Genomic DNA, 17,827 nt, shown 5'->3' with positions numbered 1-17,827 from the left:
GCGTACATCGGACTACACTGAGATGACATCTGAGTGCAGTCCGATGTGGTACGGGTGCACGTGATCAGATTATCAGGGCCAAATCGGCATGAGAAAATAATCTCAGATCTGCAATGCCCCATAATATAACGCTGGGACTAGTCCTCCCTTGGGGGTCCCCAACATCTACATTAGGAGCTACACTGATAATAGCATTAAAACAATAAAAAAAAAAATCAGACAAATTTGGTATTGCTGCGTTCATAAAAGTCTGACGTATCAAAAAAAAAAAAAGTAAATCAATCCTTTTTGGTAAACAGCGTTACTAGAAAAAAATCAAACCACCGGAATTATATATTTTTTTGGGCAGCCACATTGTTACAAAAAGAGGCAATCAAAAAATCATATGTGCCCCAAAATGGTATCAGTAAAAACATGAGCTCAGGGCGCAAAAAATAAGCCCTAATACAGCCCAATATCACAGAAAATAAAAATGTTACGGGTCTCGGAAAATGGCGACAAAATGAAAGTATATATTTTTTTACAAATTTCAGATTTTTTTTCACCACTTAAATAAAAAAAGCTATACATGTTTGGTATCATCTTACTTTTACTGACCTGGAGAATCAAAATGGCAGTCAATTTTACCATAATGAACATGGTAAATAAAAAAAAACACAAAAGAACATTGTGGAATTGTACTTTTTTGCAATTTCAAAATGCCCTTGGAATTTTTTTTCCAGTTTTCCAGTATACAATGTGATAGAATGAATGGTACCATTCAAGAGTACAACTCGTACGGCAAAAAACAAAGCCCTCAAATGGCTATGTGGAAGGAAAAATAAAAAAGTTATGGGTCTGGGAAGAAGGGGAGGAAAAAACAAAAATGAAAAAGAAACGGAAAATCATCCAGTGATGAAGGAGTTAAAATACTTTTAATAGCAGCACGTGAGCTCCGTGCAGGCTTCATTCTTCTGATGTTCATGATAGGTTTCCTAACAAACTAAAAAAATAATCCTATATATAAAATGTAATTAGAGTTACTGCCTAATTAGAGTTAATTCCCAAATGTGTAGCTAGTTATCAGGCAGAACTTACAAGGCATTAATTTCAACATTTCCACTAGTGACCCCATAACAACAAAGACAGGAAATCTTTGTCATAGGGATTTTGGAACACCCGGATGGTGCTTAATAATTGAAATGTAACTTTTTTTGTGTAAAATAGTGTGACAGATAGAAGCTGCAGTGTTCATTTATAATCATCCGGCAACTATAGCGGTTAAAATTGTTATTGCAGACAGGAAGTGGTTAGCACAGCCCCAGGGGATACTGGGAAAGTTGTTATTGGGTCCTGGACAAGAGTAAGGTGTATTAGAGAGTCTCCTGACAGACTGAAATCAGACAAGCTGTATAGACGAGTTCATCTTGGGAAGTTATTGCTGTAATCATAGAACCAGTCAGGACAGCCAGGAGCATCTTTATTACCTCAAGATAGAAGTGACAGAGCTACAGCACCGGACTCATCCCCTCCCGTATCCTCACTGTATGAACAAGGTACTGTTCTGCTTAGGTTAATGCACTGTATGTGAAGAGAAGTTATCTGTGAAGAGACTTTCATATATGTTGATGAAGTACTGCATAAAGAGAAGTGATTCTGTATGCTGAAAAGAAGCTTGAATAAAACCCCTGTGATCAACACCAGCTCAGAACTGTGTCCTAGCTGTGTGCCTGTAAACCATTACCTCTCCTCTACTGTGAAGAATTATAATTAATGGTCCCCCTGAGTAAGATTTCCCCAGGATTCCAACAAGAACTCATGTTTCCTTTGTATCGGCTTCATATACTCAGTGGCATCCATGCCATGCCATGAAAACATTCTTAGGCTTTGTGCCCACGATTCGGAAGTAACAGCGCTTTAAACACAGCATATTTTCACTGCGTGCAAAACGCTTCTATTGAACGCAGGTAAATCCGCATGTATTCACTGAACCGTGTTGATTTACAGCATGCAATATAGTCTATTGATTACATTTCTGTTGCGGAGACTATCGTCTTCACAAAAGAGATTTGTATGCCGCGGATCTGAAAGACGTGTCACATGTCATGTGCACAGATGATCTGCAGGTGCACATGCACGCATAATGGACACTGGATTTCTAGAAATCCCATCCACTAGGCTGTAACATCTGGCTGTTGCAGTTTTGACGCCGCATAAATACGCAGCATCAAAACCGCAGCAATTCCTGATCGTGGACACGTACCCTTGTAGACTCTCCATTTTGTAAAACGTATTTTGTAAAACCTGTTTCCCTTGTTATGACTGGCCCTCATATGTCCCTTGTCCATCCTTGCTCCCACATGTCCCTTGTCCATCCTGGCTCCCACATGTCCCTTGTCCATCCTAGCTCCCACATGTCCCTTGTCCATCCTAGCTCCCATATGTCCCTTGTCCATCCTGGCTCCTACATGTCCCTTGTCTATCCTGGCTCCCACATGTCCCTTGCCCATCCTGGCTCCCACATGTCCCTTGCCCATCCTAGCTCCCATATGTCCCTTGCCCATCCTAGCTCCCACATGTCCCTTGTCCATCCTGGCTCCCATATGTCCCTTGTCCATCCTGGCTCCCACATGTCCCTTGTCCATCCTGGCTCCCATATGTCTTCCCCCTCCTTCTCCTCATCTAGTATCTAGATTTTTTTTTTTATCTGTGGATTTTCCTCATCTCATTCAAGTTTTGAGGAAAATCTGCAAATAAAATAGATTTTTAAAGAAAGTGGAATTGACATGTTGTAGGTTTAAGAAACGCACCACATGTCAGTTTACACAGTGTTAAAAAAAAAATCACAGTGGCCATGAGAGTTACATATATCCCATACGTTTTGCTCAAAGTGTAAGACATCTTGTTTTTTTCACACAATAATATGCAGCAGAAAAAACGCTCATTGTGGGAACTGGGCCCAAGGTCGGGTTCATGCGTGCTTATGTCACGGTCCAAATACGGACAGCGATGCCTGCTCTGGCGGCTGGTTTCCCGACCCAAGCTTACAGCCGTCCATATGCGGAGAATGAAAGATGTTTGTGTGAATCTTAATGTCAGTACTCATACACTATCTACCTATCGGCCATGTTTTGCATTGCTGTGGGGCAATAGGAAAACTCATGAAGAAAAATATCCAGCTGACAAAAGCAGCATTTTTGCATGTGGGAAGATAGTTAAAGGCGATGTGGCCTGTTTTTTTTATTATGGGTCACAACTGCAATGCCAGACAAAGCAAATGCACAAGTGTGAACATTAACATAATTATTATTTCACTTGTTTTCTTTGGATATTTATTCCTACTGTAGAGAAAAAAAAGACAAAGAGTGATTATCATACGCCTCCAAATATTATTGGAAGGGATTGATGACTTTGTCTTAACTAACATGTTGGGGTTCCTTTCCTCACAAGTGCACAGCTCTCCTGTCTAGAAAATGACGGCTGGTGGAGGAGCATGTGACCAGACGTCCTCTAATTGAAAAACTGCTTTCTCCTGTGTGGTGTTTTTCCATTGGAGCTATGCTATTGCTCAGGAGGACAAGCCTGTAATACTTGTACATTAGTAAGTACCACAAAACTATGTCCACAACAATGTGTTAAAATAAAGTAGACAAACCCCTGATACTGAGATTCACACAGAACATACACTGCTCAAAAAAATAAAGAGAACTCTAAAATACCATATCCTAGATATCACTGAATGAAATATTCCAGTTGCAAATGCAAATCTTTATTCATTACATAATGGAATGCATGATGTGATTATTAACAGCAGTTACAAATTGCCAGGGTAGACGTTGCACTCAGCCTGATAGCTGCAAGCTTAGGTTCAGTTTACATTTATCCTGTGCCCTACTCTGAGCACTGCGTTTAGATTTGTCTAAATCCGCAACTGAGCAATTCGGTATAATGGGACAGATGGAGTTACTTTGGATTGTTTGACCTTCATTCCACCTGTGTCCATCTTTTCCGGTATACACAAAATCGTAATTCCCTGTTCTGATATGTGTACCAACTGAATACCATTCTTTATGGGCTTATATGTAAACTATAGAAGTAAAGTTCTGCTCCAGCTGCTATTAAAATCTTCTTTAATGAAAAACCATTAAAACATACAATGGTGAAGTCTCTCCATGTAACCACACCACAACAGAGATGACAGGCTACGCGTTTCGACCAGACGGTCTTTGTCAAAGCCATTTTAATAGCAGCTGGAGCAGAACTTTCCTTCTATGGTCTATGACGTTGGTCCGCACGGAGCTCCGAGTTTCTGCGCTTGATCTCTGGTGAGCTGGCTATTTCTTTCTATTTTCTTATATGTAAACTCCATCATAAGCACACAGTATAAAACACTGTATAAATAAACTTTATTTTTCTGGGGCCCATCAGTTGGGGCTGTGCATTTTAGGGCATATGACATGAAAACCTTCTATTGTGCTGATTAAATAGTGAAAACTTGTTCTTGACTTTCCTTTACGGTAATATTAGATGTTTGTATGTGTCACTTTTAATACTTTTATTCATGGTGCATCTTACATATTTAAAGGGGTTATCCTGTAAACAACATTTATCATCTATACACTGGACAGATAAATGTATGAGCGTTGGGTGTTTAGCCACTGAGGCTACAACCAGTGCTGGGACTGAGAGGTCCAAAGTGAGCATTTGCAAGTACCACTCCTATAGACAGCAATTGGAGCATTGGTTGCACATGCTCACTACTGTTCTGTTCACTAGGGGCTTATTTGACCATAGTTTTCATTATCAGTGGGGGTCCTAGTGGTCAGACCGCAAGGGATGATACAATTATGGTATCTTATGTATAAGTGATATATGTTGTTTAAAGATCAATCCCTTAAACAACATATATCACCTCCAGGGCTTTGCACCCTAATGCATTTCTATGCGGCAGCAAAAATTAGCAGGAGGGCTGTGCTCCGTATGGCTGTACTTGCGGCCGAGAAAAAATATCGAGCTTGCTCGATATTTTTCACAGCTTACGGACACGGCATTTCAATAGTACCGCAAAAACTGTGTTAGCTTGTTTTTGCGGTACACTGTATTTGCGGATCGTCGTTTTTTCCCTGCTATTTGTTATAACAGGGAAAAATGGTGATACGAGAAGGTTTTTTGCGGCTCGTTTTTGCATAAGAACGTGGAAATTACGGCCCACAATAAACGACCACAAAAACGGACCGCAAAAACCACGGCAAGTGTAAAACTAGCCTTAACCACGCATCTTTCCCCATATAGGGTTTTAATTGCGAGCTATGCCTGGTTTCCTTTTTGCTACCCATTCACATGAGGCTTTTTGGCACATAGAGGAATGACATTTAGTTACTAGGGACCATTCATATTGAAAGGTCACCATGACGTGGTTGGATGGCTTTTTTGTTCCTTGATCAAAAAACTCTGATTAAGTACATTTACATTTTTAATGTTTGCAGTTCATGCATTCATTACTCACAGTGTGCTGAAGCATCGTGCATGTATATATAAATATCTATATTCTACAATTTTGAGTTCCTGCAAATGTACTTTTCATGTCCAGACATAAATACTCATGAAAAATACTAAGAGCAGTATTATTACCCAGTTGAAGAATGTCTTGCGCTACCTCTGTACAGTCAATTAACATATAGAAATAGAGCATCACCATGTCAGCTATTCCTGACCCTTCTCCTTCAAAGTACAACTGTCATAGGTGTTAATGTGTATCACCCATACTATTTAGGGATCTAATCAACCAGACAAAATAGGGCTTTTTTAGATTGCATATTTAAGTTGTCAGTACACATGTACTCACAAGTCCAATGCTGTAATAAAGAGGGAGCAAAGGAAAATAAAGGGAAAATTCATAGATCTGTCACAGTAAATCCACAGCTTCATTTAGCATCACCAACCAAGGAACATCCCCTCCGAGAAAGTGTTTTTAGTACCACACAATCCATAGCAAAAATTATTAATATTTTTTTTAGTTAGTAAAATGGCTTTAACTGTTGCTGCTGACAATCATTCCTGTAATGATTTTACTTCTATCCTAGTCACATACTACAGGTAATTTGACGGCGGTGTGGCGGATGTAAGCTTACCTTTTAATATCAGCAAACCTCTGGTGTGCGCATCTGGGCATTTAGTGGCAATGTCTGGCTCCTTATCCATTCATCTATACTGCATGGTGGCATGACCGTTTAGAAGCCATCTGCAACAGCAAAAAAAAACATTGTTTTACAAAGAAAACATAATCCGACACTGTAACCAAGAATTCTGAAATGGTCAACTAACTTTGCATTATTTCTAGCCAATGTATGAAATGCTGTAACTTATTGTTTTGTTCTTTTTACCACCTATGAACCACTTCTCCTTGCACTTGCCTCCAGAACTCATCGTTCACTGTGGAAAACAGCTAAAATCCATCTAGGTAAAAACAAGACGGACCGCCAGATCACTAAGTTGTCAGTTTATAGATGCCTATTGAAGTACATGGAAAGGGGATGGGGAGAAGGAGAGAGAAGCACAGTGACAGGACAAGTAGAAGAAAATACAGACCTTCTGCTTATTTTAATAACTATCCCCAGAGCTGGATTTACAGCTACACTGCTGTGTAGTTCTGTACAGTGCCCCCCCTCATAATACATCTGCCGTGCTACATAGACAAATAAGAGCGTTAATCCCTAGTGTCTTGGTCTACTATATATTGATGGCATCATGGCTTTCAATCTCTAACCAATAGCTCAGACATAACTGAAAATAAGAATCCAGCAGATAAAAAAGTTAGTGAAAAATTCAGGATACAACAAATAGCTCTAAACCACAAAAGGATATCTTGTATAGCTGCCAACATCTGACTCCAAGACATCACAAACTTGGTTCATTAAACAGCTCCAACATATGCAGGAAGTCAAACAGGCAATAATTCGACAGAATTTGAAGAAACCAGACTACTCACGCTTCGCAGTCTTCATGAAACAAAGTCCTCTCATATTTTATTCGGCAGTAATAGCATGCATCACATGAGACGGGGATTGTGAAAGACATGGCACTTTATCACTTATCACTTGATGTTACAGCCGAACAAAATATGAAAAGATTTTGTCTCATGAAGACTGCGAAGCGTGAGTAGTCTGGTTTCTTCAAAATCTGCTGAATTAATGCTAGTGTGTTGGAAAAACACAGTATACCAGTCATTTAATGGCCAGAAATAGTGTTAGTCTTAATGTATACACAGGACAGTTATTTTGGACAGTTATACTGATTTTTTAATTGTTCAGAATCTCTTTATTGCACAGATTTTACTACTTTAGGGAAACAATGCTAAATGGACATGTTCCACCATCCATTCTATACAATATCTGTATTTAACTGGTGGTGCAGCTGTTCCTGACATGCAGAAGACTGCACACCTGTTACTAGCTGTGCTCCATTCCTCCCTCCATTTATGGTAGCCAAGTTCAGAGTGTGGAAAAGGAGGAAAGCATCAAAGTCTTCAGGGAGGGAAAATCATACAGGCTGCACTGTGTGAGTGTACAGGTTGGGAAGAGAGCAAACAATTTGTGGTGGGAGGGCGGGTTGAATTACAAAGGTTGTGTTTTTACACAGAGAGATTGCAAAATTGGCAGAGGCAATCATGCTCTCCTCATTCTGAGTTCATCAACACAGTGGAGTAGATCCTTCATGGGATTTAGGAGATAAAAATAATGCATGATTGCTGCTTCTCTGAAATGTTACACTTAGTGAAGGCAACAGCATCTTAGAGTAAGGCGAAGTTCACATCATGTTTTTTTCCACATCCCAGTGGCTCCATCTGAAGCCCTGAAAAACAGGATTTAGGCGTATCTACCAACAGGGCTGTTGACTTTCGTGATGCAGAGAGAATCAATTTGTGTTCTGCTTGACCTCGTTTTAGTTAGTGTCCACTTTTGTAACCCAAAAAAATGTTGTTGACTGCTTTCTTGTGCCCGCCTCATAATGACGGACTCTGCCAAAAATGAGGTCAGCCCAAAGTGACTCCTTCTACTTTATTAAAGATGTTACGGCCCTGGGCCCTTACCCGTCTGTCTCCGCCCCCCGGCGCGTCCCCGACATGGTCCCACGCCGCTCCCCGTGTGTCTTCTCGGGGACGCAGCGCGTCGGTGGTTCGCGCATGCTTGCTCACGCTTCCCCCGCCGCTGGGCTTCCTGGGAGGTCGTGACCCGGTGACCCCGCCCCATCATGGCGGCACCCACCGGGTATTTCTGCTTGCAGTCTCTACCGATAAGACGCCTGTTTGTCTAATGCGGTGGCACTAGCATCCTTTGCTTGGCATCATTTCCTCGTCCTCAGGCCCCTTGTCTCTGCCTTGTTTGTCAGCACTGTGTCTTTGCCATTGCCAGTCCACCCTGTGTCTTAGTCTAGCCTGTCTGCCCCTTGTCTCTGCCCTGTCTGTCAGCCCTGTGACTCTGCCCTTGCCTGCCTGCCCTGTGTCTCAGTCTTGCCTGTCTGACCGGCATCTCTGCCTTGTCTGTCAGCACTGTGTCTCTGCCATTGCCAGTCCGTCCTGTGTCTCTGCCTTGCATGTCCGCCCGGTACCTCTGCCGTGTCTGTCTGCCCGGCATCTCTGCCTTGTCTGTCAGCCCTGTGACTCTGCCTTGCCTGCCAGCCCTGTGTCCACCATTCTCATTTTGTCCCTCCTCTCTTTCAACATCAAGCCCCTGCCAGCCCCAGATCCTCCCGGTCCGTCTTGCCTCCCGTAGTCCTCTGCTCTTGGTACCTACTGGCTCATATCTATACTCCATCCTCACCTCGATCTTCCTCCTTATCACTCCTGTGTTGCCCTAAGTCGACCCTTTGGCTCCAGCCATTGTGGTTCCATCTCCCATGCGCCTGCCCCTAACACTCCCTGTATAGGGGGTGGTCTTCACCTGGTCCGCTCGCCCTAAGGGGCTCTGGAGCCAAGACCCAGAGGCTCCACTTTCGGGTTTTTCCCTAGAACCCTTATAAAAGAGGTTACCAAAACAGAATAAAACACGTTTAAAAATTGGCACAACTGTGCTTTTATCCTGTTTTGGTAATTTTCATCTGGTGGAGCTTACCCTCAGCCACAGGGCACTGGCAGCTGGCTATCTAAACCTTTATAGTGGTTGAGTCTTCATACAACCACTCAAGGTGAGCAAATCTATTGTTTTTACTGTTTCCCATTTTAGCAATTTACCCTATTGTGCGCTTCTCCCTTCACAGTCACTGTTTACTCCTTAACGAGGTTGTCTGGTTTAAATGTGATGCTGAGTCACTTCGCATGGGCAAGCCGTTAGACAGGGTAGTCAGGAGGTCTGAGTGCAGATAAAAGGAGGGCTCGTAGTACAGAGAGGTAAGGCTAGGGCATGGTCAGACAACAGTCCAAGCACCAATGCCAGGAGGGTACGTCAAAACAATGGAATACAACAAACGGAGTTAGAGGCCAAGTGCAAGGTCAGTTACTTGAAGTCAGAGAGCATCAAAAGCAAAAGGGAAAATCCACACGAATAGTCACGACAATCCGAGGTCCAGCAACAAGATCAAAAAGTCAGACACAGTGCAAGCAAAGCTGCCAATCAGTGGTGTGGATGATGTTATACACAGATCAAAGTTGATTTTAATCAATACATCTTGGAATAATAATAATTTCCACAATTGGAAGCTTGTGGAAGGGTATGCCAAACGTTTGACCCAAGTCATTCAATTTAAGGGCAATGGTACCAAACACTAATGATATGTATGTAAACTTTTGACTTTGCAGTAAGTAACAAAAATGCCATAAAACATTCTCTCTCTCATTATTCTGCCATTGGGCAAATATTAATAATTATGCTAATCCTAGTTGATCTAAAACAGGAAAGGTTTATTTTGATTTTATGTCAGATACTGAGAAAAACCTGCATGTGTGTCTTTTTATATAGCGTATATAAACTTCTGGTTTCAACTGTACATATCCTCAATTAAAAGGGGGTGTAGTTATTAATTCCTCAGAGAAAACACACATTTGATAAAAACAATTGTTCTCAGCAATTTACATACTGAAAACGTAAATAAATCAAAAAAGTTTTTAAGGTGTGAACTCATAAAAGTAGAAAAAAAATGCACTAAAATGTCCAATAGATATATTATACAAATACACTAAAAAAAGAGCTGAGGCAGTTATAATCACTTAACTGCACAAGATCCGCATTACAACAACAGCAAAATTAATATACCTTCCACTTTCCCTGATGATAAAATATTTACCACCGAGTGGAGCGAATACTTGGATACAAGTTCCTTGGGTCTGATTAGATTTTTAATAACTAAATACAGGATATTAGCTTCTCAAGCGACAATACAATGTGAAACTTTGTGATATTATGCAGACAAATATAAATCATAACCCATTTTTGAGGCTATAAATAGAAATGTTATATCCAGACTCAAAAGATTTGAGAAAGAAATAACCAAGAGAAAAGTTAGTAAATTAAAACGTGATTGCCTTTCTCATAGAAATAATATTGCAGATTCCCACATTGGTCAGTTTCAATCAAACAGGGAAGTTGGGAACACCCCAAAACTTACAGTGCTCTAGCTTGTCACATGTTTCATAACCATACACCTTCCCCCTCTGGACAGTTCCATACTATTTGGAATAGTAGGTCCATATTACACAATACTACTACAATACTATCACCACTGCTACATATCCTTCCCAAAATAAATCTCTGCATAACACTACCCCTCGATCATACGCCAACATTCTCCACATACAGCTACAACTTCCACATCAATCTCCAATCCCCCTACTCCCTTAACTGCCCTTATTCCTTCTCTTTCCAATCCCTCTATTCCTGTCCCTAACCTTCGTCTCCCTCCTTTTTTGATCACTTCTGTCTCACTACGAACTCAGACACCTTCCCCAAAATCTCCCACAGTTGACCCTATGGAAATTCTGCTAGATCGGAGTGAATTCACTCTTCATGATCATTCTTATCAATCCTCCACCCAAACCATGGTCATTTTACATCCACCATCACCACATACTCCTCTGACTCTCCTTATGACGGCCATCAGCATTTCATCTCACATTTCTTTTTTAGAATTGGGACCCATGTGCCATCCTCCATCCTACTCCCCACACACGGTCACAAGCCAGAGCATCATCATTCTCCTCATACTCTCAAGTGTGCCCCTCTGAATCAGAATACAATAAAATATTATTTCAGCCCACTCCCCCCTTCCAATATTTATAAATGAAAAGAAAGGTTATAGGAAAGCGAGGAGGGAGCAAACCCAATAGAAAACTATAAAGATATTCATTCTTTCCAACTGTATATTGAACCAAGGAGAGCTAGCACTTTTGAGTAAGGGTCTACATTTTTATCCAACCTACAATATAAATAATTTTCATTTGTTTTTTTAATTTGAATGCTTTGTCCATAAATTAGCAATACGTAGACATTTTACTATCATGAAAGTAAAACAAACCTGGAAGGGGACAACTTTATACATCAGGATATGAAATCCAATTCCAACTTTTACTCTACACATCACAGGGGTCTATATCTTGATACTTTTTTCACTTTAGTAGCTGAGGAATATAAGACTATCAAATCAAAACAGTCTAGCTCTGACAACTTATCTAAAAAATTAACGATAAAATTGTGATAAGACAGTTGGATAAATAATCTTGTAATATCTTGTCAGATAAAAAATATTATATGGAAATCATTAATGATCCATCCGCACAATAGGAGCTTTAATGTCACAAACTTATCAATGATGCCTTTAAGTGTCAAATATTAAAAAAGAAAAATGATTTATCTAAATAAGGCTATAGTTTATCATCTTTCCAAAGTCCATAAGGATCAAAAAAATCTCTCAGGACGCCCTAGCATAACAGGGATTAGTTCTCTAGTTTGTTATGGCATTACATCGATCTTTTTCTACAAGATCTGTTGGTTCAATTGCCCTCCTATTTCAAGGATTCTACCCAGCTAATTGAAGAAACCAGGAATATCATGTGAGAGGATGATGATACCAATTATACATGAATTGATTTATCTGGAAAATTTTAGCTGTGATACAGGATCCAAACCATGTGCACCCCTGTGTCAAGGAAATCCCACATACCGTATTTTACGGTTTATAAGGCGCACTTTTTTTCCCCCAAATTTGAGGGGGTAATGGGGGGTGTCTTATAATGCGTATATACCTTACCGATACCGTTGCTGCAGGCTGAGATGAGGGAGTGTCCGGCGGTGCTGCTGGGGTGTCCGGCGGTGCTACTGGGGTCTCTGGTGGTGCTGTTGGGGACTACGGCGGTGCTGCGGGGGTCTCCAGTGGTGCGGGGGGGCTCTGCTGACATATTGTGAAAGGCCAGAGCCCCCCGCAGTTAAGTGGTATCCTGTGCGGTGGACTCTGGTAAATGGCTGCTGGGGGGTGGCGCATGCGCAGATGGAAATAATCTGAAATCTCATCTCCCGACATCTTGATGTCGAGATCTCTATCTGCACATGCTCCGCCCCTGGCAGCCATTTTACCGGAGTCCACCGCACAGGAAAGCATGGAACTGCGGGGCGCTCTGGCCTTTCACAAAATGTTGGCAGACTCCCCCCCGCAACACCAGAGACCCCCGTAGCAGCACCGGACACCACCGCAGCATTGCCGGACACACCCGCAGCACTGCCGGGCACTCGCAGCACCGGACACCTGCAGCGGCGCACTGTACATCGGACATAACCCTCATCCCAGCCTGCGGCCTGCAGCATCACCCCACTCCTGCCTCCTCCAGCAGTGACCCTAGGACCCCGCTTCACTGCAGCCATCACCCCCGATACCCAATAAGACAAATGGATTATAAGAAGCACCACCATTTTCTTTTAAAAAAATTCCTATTTTTCGCCTCAAAATTTGGGGTGCGTCTTATAATCCGGAGGCGATATTAAATTGGACGGTTGGATCGCTCTGATCCTACTTGGTGCAATGTGATTTTTGAGATTCATGCTACTGCAAAAAATGATGTTAGGTCTCTTAGGTAGGGACTCCAATAGAATTGGATTGTATTATAATATTGACCAATATTGTGTTAAAATACCTCTTATACTGTATCTTTATGGGATTGACTAAAGGTGGTAATTAAACTATATTTGATTTCCTTATCGAATTCTGGTTCTTTGCCTTTTATTTTTGTACATTTCATATTGTTTTCACTTTCCCCTTTATTTTTTGTCCGTTGGTAGGCATGATTAAGGATTTGTTTTGAGTATTTTTTTTCCTCGAATCTGTTTTGTAAGACTCTAACACCTCTTTTGAAATATATGTCTACAATTTTTCTGATGCCTCCATACTGTCCATAGGGATTATTTTTAATTCATTTAGGAGACTGCCCACTAGAAAACTCTAAATACATATTGACGTCGACATTCTGAAAATGTGCATTTGTAATGGTCTTAGCCTGATTGCTGTACAAATCATTTACTATGTCATCAGTGACATCTATAAAGATAATGAATACACAAAAAAACACGAAAAAAACACCAATGTTACAATACTAAAAAGTAAGTAACAGGTATACTCCCATAACAATGTTTAAACACCAAAAAAAGAAGGAGCAATAATACCTCTATAAAATAGTATCAAAATATAATATTTTTATTAATTCATTATTTTAGAATAAAAATTCATCACATAGACAAAGATAACAATTGTGGAATAGATACAGACAGTACAATCTGAGGCAACGGAATTATATGTAAGGACCTGGTAGAAAAACACCCACTAAAGGGGTCATACCACAATAAGTCCACCGTGCCGTCAGATATCGTGGACTTATTGTGGTATGACCCCTTTTTTCCTTGTTTTTTTTTAGCCTGGTTTATATCTATTGATTGTCTGACCGTTTATTTCCACCTACTAGCAGGATAAGTGTGCAGGACATTAGACATAAGAAAGTGCACTGATTACTATATGCAACAGATACATCCCTGTATATATAATGGTTTCTATGGCTAAGATATAAAAAGTGGGTGTTTTTCTACCAGGTCCTTACATATAATTCCTTTGCCTCAGATTGTACTGTCTGTATCTATTCCACAATTGTTATCTTTGTCTATGTGATGAATTTTTATTCAAAAATACTTAATTAATAATAAAAATATTTTATTTTGATACTATTTTATAGAGGTATTATTGTTCCTTCTTTTTTGGTGTTTAAACTCTATAAAGATAAATAGCAATATTCTGTTAAACCATCACCTCGTGAAGGAGCCTGATCGGCTCTGAAACGCGTAGTGTGTTAAATAAACCATTTAATTTACCCCTTGGATCCTTGTCTCCCTCACTAGACTGCGGTATTTTGATTCACAACTTCATTCTGTATTCAAATATAGACCGTGTATTGGATCTTCTTGCCAAAGACTATTATTTATCCACAAATCCCAATATTGGGTTCGAACAAAAACTTTTAATCTTAAATGGATTACAGTTCATGTTAAAGCATAACTTGTTTTCATTTCAAGGTAAACGGTATTTACAGCAACTTGGTACGGTGATGGAGACTTGAGTCGCCCCAAGTTTTGCAAATTTCTCAATGAGGTGATTCGAGCCCTTAACTTAAGTAGAAGACTATATGAATCAATTGGAATTATTAAAGAAAAGGTTTTCTGAAAAAAGGTACCCAAAAAGAATATAGAGACAGCTTTGTAGAAAAATTTAGAAATAATTCAAAACGATTGTTTATCTAGTAAAAATAAAAGAAATATAAAAAAAGGAACATAATGATGGAAACTACTGGAAACATATGGTAATTTCAAAACAGGGGCAATCAAACCATTTGGAAAATTCATAAAAAATACTGGTACCTTTTTAAAAAAAAAAAAAAAAACCTGATCTTAAACGGACTCAATCCAGCATAATCAAACATTACATTCTGTAGGGAATCACTGTTAAAAATATGATGGCACAAAGCAAATTAAGGAAGAGTGATTTAAAGGAACAAACAACAACAAAAATTGATACAACGTCTGGTATTAATAGAGGAGTCACCAGATGTGGGATAAAAAAAAGTGTTGCTGTTGCAAAATCATGGATCGGGGCATCAAACAAATACAATCTAATAGTACTGGTGAAGTATACAATATTATTCATAATTTATCTTGCAACTCTCATTATGTCATTTATGTGATCAATTGTATTTGCGCTCTTCAATACGATGACCGTACAGTACAAACAATACGGTCTCGTATGAAAGGACACAGACATAACAGCAAACATTTTTTTTTTTTTAAAGCAAAGTCTTTCACGTCATCTTGCTATCAAACAGGAAAAGAATTTTGACGTGATTAAGGTTACACCCCCTTGAACAGACAAGTAGTGAAACACTAAACAGAAAGAAAACATTGAACGCAAAAGAATCTTATAGGATATATAAATTACAAAGTTTATATCCTGATGGGATGGCCTAAATTATGTGACAGAGCAAGTTTAGTGTGTATACTCTTTCCTGATTTATTCTCTGAATGGCATTTACCTACATCCCTTCTATGCAAGAAGGAATTTAAATGAACAACGCTTTTCCTCAGTTGTTTGAGTCCTTTGAGCTTCCATAGCTATTTTTTTCTATATTATAATGTAATGTAAAATGGCTGTAAGATCTGTATGTTAAAGTAAAGTATGATGTTTCTAGAACCTTCTAGAAATCTCCCATTGCTACACACTGAGGAGACGAGCCTGTCATGTAGCTGCAACCCCCCTCTTCCCCCACAACACACACACCAGCGTCTTCCTGCGTGCAGCTCTGTGAAACCTGAAGCCTCAGTGTAGAATTCTTCTCCTCCCCCCCTCCCTGCACAACTAAAGGAAGTCCTTTGTCCTCTGGGACATGTGTCTGAAATAAAACTGTGAGAGATATTAAAATAGGCTAGCATGGGCTCCGATCGCGACAGAAAAACGAAATGAACATTTCTGTGATCTGCGCGGATCGGCTTCCCTACGGTGGCTCTTGCAAAATCTTAATCTCTCCAGAAACTGAGATATGGATTGCTCCCAAATGGAGGGTCTTAATTATGCTTGCTTGGTGTCTTCGGATTCTATTTGGTAAATCACAAACAATGATGCCCTATGTGTGTTGGTACGGGCTTTTCTCATTTAGATATAGTTATTCTAAGTTTTGTAGCCAAATCATAACTTGGAGAGAGGGAGGTTGGACCTCTCCAGACCGCCCATTTCGTGAGGTCACAGACCCTAGGCTATAGGTATTCTCTACCAAATTCCAGTCAGTTAAGCTGGAGTTCTGATGCTGAACAGACCTACCCCATGCCTTGGGATGTTTGGCTGCTGCCCATTCCCCGAGCCGCATTGTCTGCCTGATACCACCTAGGCACATGTAAGTGTTACTTTCTGCTTTTTAATCCATGTTGTTTTCATATTTGCAACTGTACATATGTAATGTCTCAACTTAATAGCAACTTTTATCTATGTAATCACTGCCCGCATTCTTTTGGGAATAAATGATAAAGTCTATTAGCTCTGTCTCCATGCTCTAAGAAACGAACTATGCGCCTTTTTTAGATAATCGCAACTAATTTCAGGGGTTTGCGGCGGACCCTCTTAATTAACTCTGATTAAGTAAAGCGTGGCTGGTGGCAGCGTGGTGTGCGCGGTTGGTGAGGCTAACTGGCAGTACAGAAGGGTCTTATATTGCTGAATGAGTGGTTGAGGCCACAGCATTGATAATTCCCTTACTGCAGTATTCTAATTGCCCGTGCACAACAAGCAGCCCGTCCGGCGACTAATTATCCTAGGTGCAGTTCCCTGACTGACCTGAGGGTAAGGGGGGTGCCAGAGAGCTGCGAGTTCCAAAGAGGAACTGAGAAAGTGGGATATACATAAATCCCCGCAGTTCTTGGAAGGTTGTTAGCAGTGGTGGGGCATCCAAAATACCCCCCTGCGGTAAATTGTTAGAGCAAGATTAGCTTGCTGTATTTTTGTCACGTGGTGCCGGTGGTGGGATAACTAAGATAAGCCCCCACTGTGCCTGTGATAGCCATGTGCCAGCAGTGCGTCATGTCCCTCCGTCCGCTGACAAACCCGTGTCGGTGGTGGGATCGTGACCTATTGGTGGCACAGGGTCCGCTGTCCGTCACAATTTGGCGACAGCGGTCTGCCGTTCATCACATATTGGTGGCAGCGGTGGGCTGTTCGTCACATATTGGTGGCAGCGGTGGGATGTTCGTCACATATAAAATACACCCTTTTTTCTTCTTGTTGCTGCACCTCTTTCACACTAGGGACAAACGCTGTTATCATGCGGATCGCGTGCCGTTAAGTAATTAGAACTGTCTCGGCTCACTTTCTTCAGGATATATGGACATTTTAGTGCATTTTTTTCCCCTTTTATGATTTCATACCTTAAAAACTTTTTTGATTTATTTACTTAATCAGGTTGTAAACTGCTGAGAATAATAGTTCTTACCAAATGTGAGTTTTCTCTGGTTAATGAATAACTCCACCCACTTTTAATTGAGGATATGTATAAGTGGGTCTGGATCTCCATTTCATCTAAAGGCACCTGAGGAAGGCTGTTACTAGCAGTTGAAACATGTTGTGTTTTCATTTTGTTTTTCAAATTAAAAAAATATTTTTATACAGGAGATATTTTTGTCAATAATCCATTTTTTTGCATGTTTCCATTCTGGGAGCTTCATACACCTGGATCTTTTACCGCAATTGTGGCGCCCCTGAGGCTTCAGTCGCCACAGAGGTACTGCACCTTCTCCTAAGGTGTAGTGCCCCACCATCCAGGTAGGCTGGGAAATCCTTTCCGCATTTC

General features: G+C 40.6%; 1 protein-coding gene across 19 annotated transcripts in view; it reads right to left on the bottom strand.

Annotated features, from left to right (window-relative positions):
- The window catches only part of ADGRL3 (adhesion G protein-coupled receptor L3), a 948,965-nt gene that overhangs the window by 896,374 nt on the left and 34,764 nt on the right, over window positions 1–17,827 (bottom strand). For all 19 annotated transcript variants that reach the window (XR_012220302.1, XR_012220289.1, XR_012220304.1 and 16 more), the window contains exon 2: window positions 6,111–6,220. The gene's annotated coding sequence lies outside the window, so the exon portion shown is untranslated. The remainder of the gene's footprint in view (window positions 1–6,110; window positions 6,221–17,827) is intronic.

This window comes from Dendrobates tinctorius, unplaced genomic scaffold (genome assembly GCF_039654945.1).
Source record: "Dendrobates tinctorius isolate UK_male_01 unplaced genomic scaffold, ASM3965494v1 ptg000011l, whole genome shotgun sequence".
NCBI lineage: Eukaryota > Metazoa > Chordata > Amphibia > Anura > Dendrobatidae > Dendrobates > Dendrobates tinctorius.
Note: the sequence above shows the minus strand (reverse complement) of the source record. Positions and strands in the feature narration are given on the sequence as shown.